The 6,000-nt window shown below is 34.3% G+C and overlaps 1 protein-coding gene across 2 annotated transcripts in view; it reads right to left on the bottom strand.

Annotated features, from left to right (window-relative positions):
• The window catches only part of LINGO2 (leucine rich repeat and Ig domain containing 2), a 327,338-nt gene extending 322,913 nt beyond the window's left edge, over positions 1 to 4,425 (bottom strand). For both annotated transcript variants that reach the window (XR_001862341.1, XM_008634520.2), the window contains exon 1: positions 4,337 to 4,425. The gene's annotated coding sequence lies outside the window, so the exon portion shown is untranslated. The remainder of the gene's footprint in view (positions 1 to 4,336) is intronic.
• Positions 4,426 to 6,000: the final 1,575 nt, after the last annotated feature.

The raw sequence follows: 6,000 nt of genomic DNA on the forward strand, positions 1-6,000 counted from the left end.
AAATTCCATACCAAAGATTGGGCTTCAAGTATAAAAATGCAAACCAGAAAGATTTAAGCATGCACAGTAGGATTGTGAGTGAGGCATGAAGGAAAGTCAGGAAGGACTGAATTACACAATCTAAAGTGGTGCATTGCTTAAGGCAGAAAATGGAAGCATATTGACAATGTTACTAAAAGGTGACAGCAGATCTTCTAGCTATTCTTAAGGTGTCTTTATCTTCTGCAAAATGAAGTGTCTTCAGAGTAGTTGCAAAACAAAGCTTTGCTACATTTCCAGGCATAAATAAAACAGCTTTGTATTTGTGGATTGTAACTTTACTTTTTCCAGCAGATTGCTTCTCTAAGATTTTTGTTCAGTTCTGCTTGACATTCTTACTTTTCTAAAACAAAGGCTAGTGAGGTTAAGTTTCTATTTTCCAAAGAACAATTCTAGTGCCCATCAAATGTAGACACCGCTTGATATTTGGAGAGACTGGGATAGAAAATGGAATGTCTTCACTGGATGAACCAGTGTCTCTCCAAAGAAATGCCTTGCTTGCCGTATTTCAGTTTTAGACATTTTTTGATTATATGCTAATGTGGATGCCTAAAGTCCATACTCCAATGCGTGCTTCTGAATTTCATCTGGAAAATTAAGGCTCATATTCAGTAAATTTAATGACTCCCAAATAAATCCTAACACTTATTTATAAGTCCAACTGTAACTTAGAGTATAACTCCATTTATGACTCAGAGAAAATATTCAGATGACTGCATACATAACGGCACAAGATAACACCACAAAAAACTGTAATGGATTGTTCTAATTTATTCTGACGATTTCAAGAATCAGCAGGTCTTGCAGCTCCAGGGTAAGCAAAGATGTCTCTAAGTGAATTTTTGGGTGTGCATTTTGAATATAGAAGAAGCCTGAATTCCATAAAAGAAGTGGTCGGAACTTACTGAATATTAGACCCCTTCTGGCTGTATAATCTGACTGTCTGAAGTCACCTGTTACTTTTGAAAGTACTAGATTTAATCGTCAGAGATTATTCAAGAATGTGGATTAAAATGAGTGTTTTAAACCTGAGGGGATTAGTAATTTCAGCACAACTATTCAAATTTTTCTTTCCATTATGAAGAATAGCAGCTTCTGATCTCAAAAGCAAAGCTTTATGATAGCTTTTGCTTATTTTCAGACATGCGGATCTGGTAACACTGAGAACTATGAGAACTGAAACCTTAACTAATTTTATTAGCCAATCCTTCAATAAGTACTTTTAATAATCTAGGTTTGTGGATTAAAGAGCAGGAGAAAAAATACAATCATCCAGATTTTTTTGTGTTCTCCTCTAGGAGTGTTGAAGAGACACATTTTTTCCTCAATATACAGTCCCTAATCCATCAAATTCAGGGCATTTACTCAAGAAATAGAGAAGTTTAAGTATTAGAAATACGAATCAATATAGAAGACTTTGGAAATGATAGTAAATTATTTCTAAACAAGTACTTCACTCATGCAAAATTTGGCTACATCTGGTAATATAAAAATTATCTGTCACCCTAGTAGGCTGAAATCGAGGGTTGGGAGGAAAAATCAGTTGTTACAGTAGTGTTGGCCACCTAGGGAAGGAAACTAAGTTAATCTGCCTGCAAAAACACACCATCAGCAACAGCCATGGTTAGATAACACCACCTCTCACCTAATTTGACTTTATTCGAAATGTCCCAGGCACAAAAATGTATAATATTTACTCACATGAAAAATTTCAGTTTATCCAATAGTGTGATCTTTCCTCTTTTGCAAAGAAAAACATGTGTATTGACATGCACAAATGAAATAAACTCTTATTTTTTTTCCTTTTTTTTTCTGAAATAGAAAGACCATTACACCTATTGGGATATAATGCTTTACAGCAGCACTTAGTATAATCTAGATCAGTAAAGACAGAAACATTCTTGAGATGCCTAAAACCTACCCAGGGAGGATTTTAACATCAAATGAAAAGTATAGAGAAAACTTTCACATCCTCATCTTATGGAAATTCACAGATGTTATGCACTGTGCATCCCAAATTCACCACAAGAATTTTAGGAAAACAAGTTGAATAGGCAGTAATGAATCTTTTCAGAAGCATGAAAACAAAAGACAGAATGAAAGACAATTTACTTCCAATAATTCCTCAAACCTTTTTTAAAAATAGAATTTCAAATTACAACTCTGAACCTACCCTTTTGTTTGAATAAAAACATCTCATTACCCCATACAAGCTCATCATCATAAAGATACATTAGTCTGTTCTCACTGGCAGTGACTTATTGCTAACTCCAAATTGAATATTGGTGTTTTGCTATTGAAATGCCAATACCAAAAATTGCACATATGTCATTAGAAACAATGGCACCTTCAGATTTAATTACACATACAGACAAAGGAGGCCCAGTAAGTCAGAAGTGATTAGTGTGCATAAAAAGTCAGAATAGTAATTTAGAAGAAAATTCAGTGCTCTTTGTCAATTATTTTTTAAAACATTGTATTATTTTTTGTGATTTCTATTATACATAAGACACAAAATTATCATCAGTGATGCAGAAAGAGCATCTTTAGCCTGCTGCTAGGTCACCTACAGATGCTTTGGAAATTTTACTCATCGTTTTCACTCTCAGTTCTTTAGCTGTCATTCAGCCAAATATATCCCAGTTCTGCAAGTTTTTAAGTACATTCTTAACTTTCCATTAAACACAGTGCAACATAATCATGAAAATTATGATAAACCCCTTGTAAATTACAGCTTTAGCTGTTGGACTTCTGACTGTTAGTGTTTTTCCAAGTTCTTCTGGCTTTGCAAACTCAAGATAGAAGAAACCTATGTAACACAACATGACATCTAGGGAGTTGCACCAGCACCACTTTGAAATGTAGCATCACCCACTCTTTTCTGACGAATCTGATTGTACAGTGCCTAACTATCTGCATGAAAAACCATTGCTTTTGGGCTCTTCCTCAAAACTGGAAGTTTTCTGCCATTTCTAGTAGTTAAAAAAAAGGTGATAAAACTGGCCAGATACTTTTTTTTCCTTTTTTTTTTCTTTTTTTTTTCTAATTTACAAATGTCTTCCATGCTCAGAAGGAGCCCTGAAAGAAATGATGCTACTTTTGTTTTTACAATCACCACCCACCATCTCATAGCAGGGTTTCACTCAAGCAAAGGCTGAGTCACTTTTTTTTCTCTCCCTTCTTAAAAAATACGATATATTAAAATGCACAGCCTTGGGGATGAGCTTGAAGAGTACAATATTCACTCCCCCGTTCCAGGTGCCAGGAAATCTACTGATTTTATTTTTCAAAAGGCCCAGTTTTCCACCTTGAACATACAGCTCTTAGTGGCACTTCTGTCAAGAGGGGGTAATTCTTTTTCGTGGCATAAATTTGGAGCAGCTTTTGCATAGCTTGATGTTCAATTCTTTACAACATATAAGAGGACATATTTTGAAAACTTTCTTTCACCATGTCTAAAAGAGGAAAAATGGTAGTGTCAATGGAAAAAGGATGGGAGAGGAATGTTCCTTCCTGCAGACAATTAAGACAACTTCAAAGATAAAATTCAGGGATGGGACAAGAAAATTGTCAAAGGAAATGTAATATTAAAGCTAGACCCTTAAAAAAGCTGAGGATGGTATTCAGGGTAATATTTTCTTGGTAACATAATTTTTCTGGTAGAATCAGCAACCTTCTACAGTAATTAATTAAAATAAAATCATAGTAACACGATTAATTCTCAAAACAAGCCAGCTTCCCTGAGGTATTTCTGAACTCTAGAAAACTAGATTTTCCAAATATATAACATGACTATCTTTCAGATATCATTATTAAAAGCTATGTTTAAGAGCAGGAACAAGAATCTCTTACTTTAAAAACTTCACAGCAATAAAGATTGTAAAAATAAGATTCTTGAAGGTCTCAAGAATCACCTTTAGTCTTCCTTCTAATAAAATCACCAATAAACACAGCATTCCCAATAAACACAGAATACAGAGAATATAGATAGACATAATAAATACATTCACAGTCATCTGAATTGTTCTTTCACTCAGATTGATGGAAATAACCCAGAAATAACCCAGAAACTCACAAATAACCTAGATCTTACTGTATTTTCCTTTCTTCCTGAGAGTGAGGTTTATTTGTTAATAAATCCAAAGGAACTAATTACATTTATTTTAAGTTGTAAGAGTATTCTAATACAATTCACTGCTAAAAGTGTAGATTAAAACCTAGAGGTACTATTAGGTCATTTTAGACATTTGAAATTTTAATAGTATACAATTACAGTCAATTAAAATGGAATATTTACCTTGCAAACCAGGTTCCATAGATATTAGCAGGAAAGACAAAAGAGTTTTCTGCCAAGTTTTTCAGCTCCACTGCTCACTTACTAGAAAAAAAAAAAGAAGAAAATATATTCAGCCATGAATTGTACAGAGCTTTTTGAAATGGTGATGTTTTCAGTGAAAATGCCTTGAGATGTCTTGGAATGATATTTAGCTCCTGTCCAAAATGGAATAGAAAAGATTGTCAGAGGCCTAAATGGGTCTGCTAAGATAAATAGGGTTAGAGGCAATTGACACCTTCTAATAACACCAAAAAAAAGCGTGCACTCACTGGCACTCAAGGGGAGCAGGCAGCTGTGTTGCCTACGGTAGGACAGAGAGACATTTATTGGAGGATCTGAAGTTGAAACTGACAAAGCATTAAACCTGAATGGAGACGAAGAAAAAAATTGCTTCAACGGACTAACTGTTTGTCTCTGTTGGTGATGCAACTTGGCACCTCCAGAGATTTCTTCATCTATGTCTCCGACTCTATAGTAAAAAAAGAGGTTTTTAGAATGTCTTGCCATAATGAATCAAATCTGAACTTTCCATTTATGTTAACATGACAGATGAAGAAACATCTGTCTTACACAGTGAAGGTTGAGGAGTTAAGAAAAGTTCTAAATCACATATGTGTCAGGACCAGAATATGCCTGAAAGAACCACAGATTGTTTGATAAGCCAGAACTCCACTGATACCAAAGACTAGTAATGACTGTGCTATTTCAAAATTAATGTGAAAAATGCCATAAACTCTTTTGATCAACATGTCCCACATAAGGTTTTCAGAAAAAACCAACCAAAATAACAAAATTATTCTTCTTCCTGTCATGTAGAAATTACTTCTCCAAGACCTTTCCAAATTCCTGAAAAGGATGACCCTGCATGTCTACATAAAGCACATTGTGATCTGGGAGAGGTTATTCTGTAAACTGAAAAACATAATATAAAAAAGAAAGAAGAATATTATTTAAAATATTCTTAGGATATAATATAAATATACAGCAGTTACAGGAAAGATCAGATATCACAAGTAAAGGCAAACTTTGTGATAGAATAGAATGTTTTATCTAACTCTCATTCAACCAGTTTGTTATGTGGTATACAAATATGTGAGTTAGTTCAACCATTTTATATTATACTATATGGTTTATAGTGGATAAAGTAAATGGACTAATAGCTGAACTGCAGAATGCATCTGTAACATAAGGAATTTATGCAACTTGCAGAAGCAGTCTTGGAAGGCATCAATGATCTGTAAGCACTCCAGGGTCTGGTACTGTCTCCACTAAACACAGCTGCTTTCCTAGAGAAGAAGTTGGGCTGCACGTTCACCAAAGCTGTAGTTTTGGCATGAGATTTGTATCAATTCTCTATTATCTCCCTAGCAGATAATTTCCAAACAAAATGGAAAACTTACTTAAACTCACAGCAGTATTTTTTTTTCAGGCTTTCTTTTCCTAGAGAATTGTAACGATTTATCGATCTTGCCTTTTTTTCCTTTGAATCCTTCTCAGAGTTAATACACAATCAAATGAGAAGGAAGATAAAAACCCAAACCAAAATAATTTAAAAACCCACGAACCCCACAAAAACTCCACAAAAAACTGAATTCACCATGTCTCTAACTTTTTTTTCATTCTGT

This window comes from Corvus brachyrhynchos, unplaced genomic scaffold, assembly GCF_000691975.1.
Source record: "Corvus brachyrhynchos isolate BGI_N302 unplaced genomic scaffold, ASM69197v1 scaffold22, whole genome shotgun sequence".
NCBI lineage: Eukaryota > Metazoa > Chordata > Aves > Passeriformes > Corvidae > Corvus > Corvus brachyrhynchos.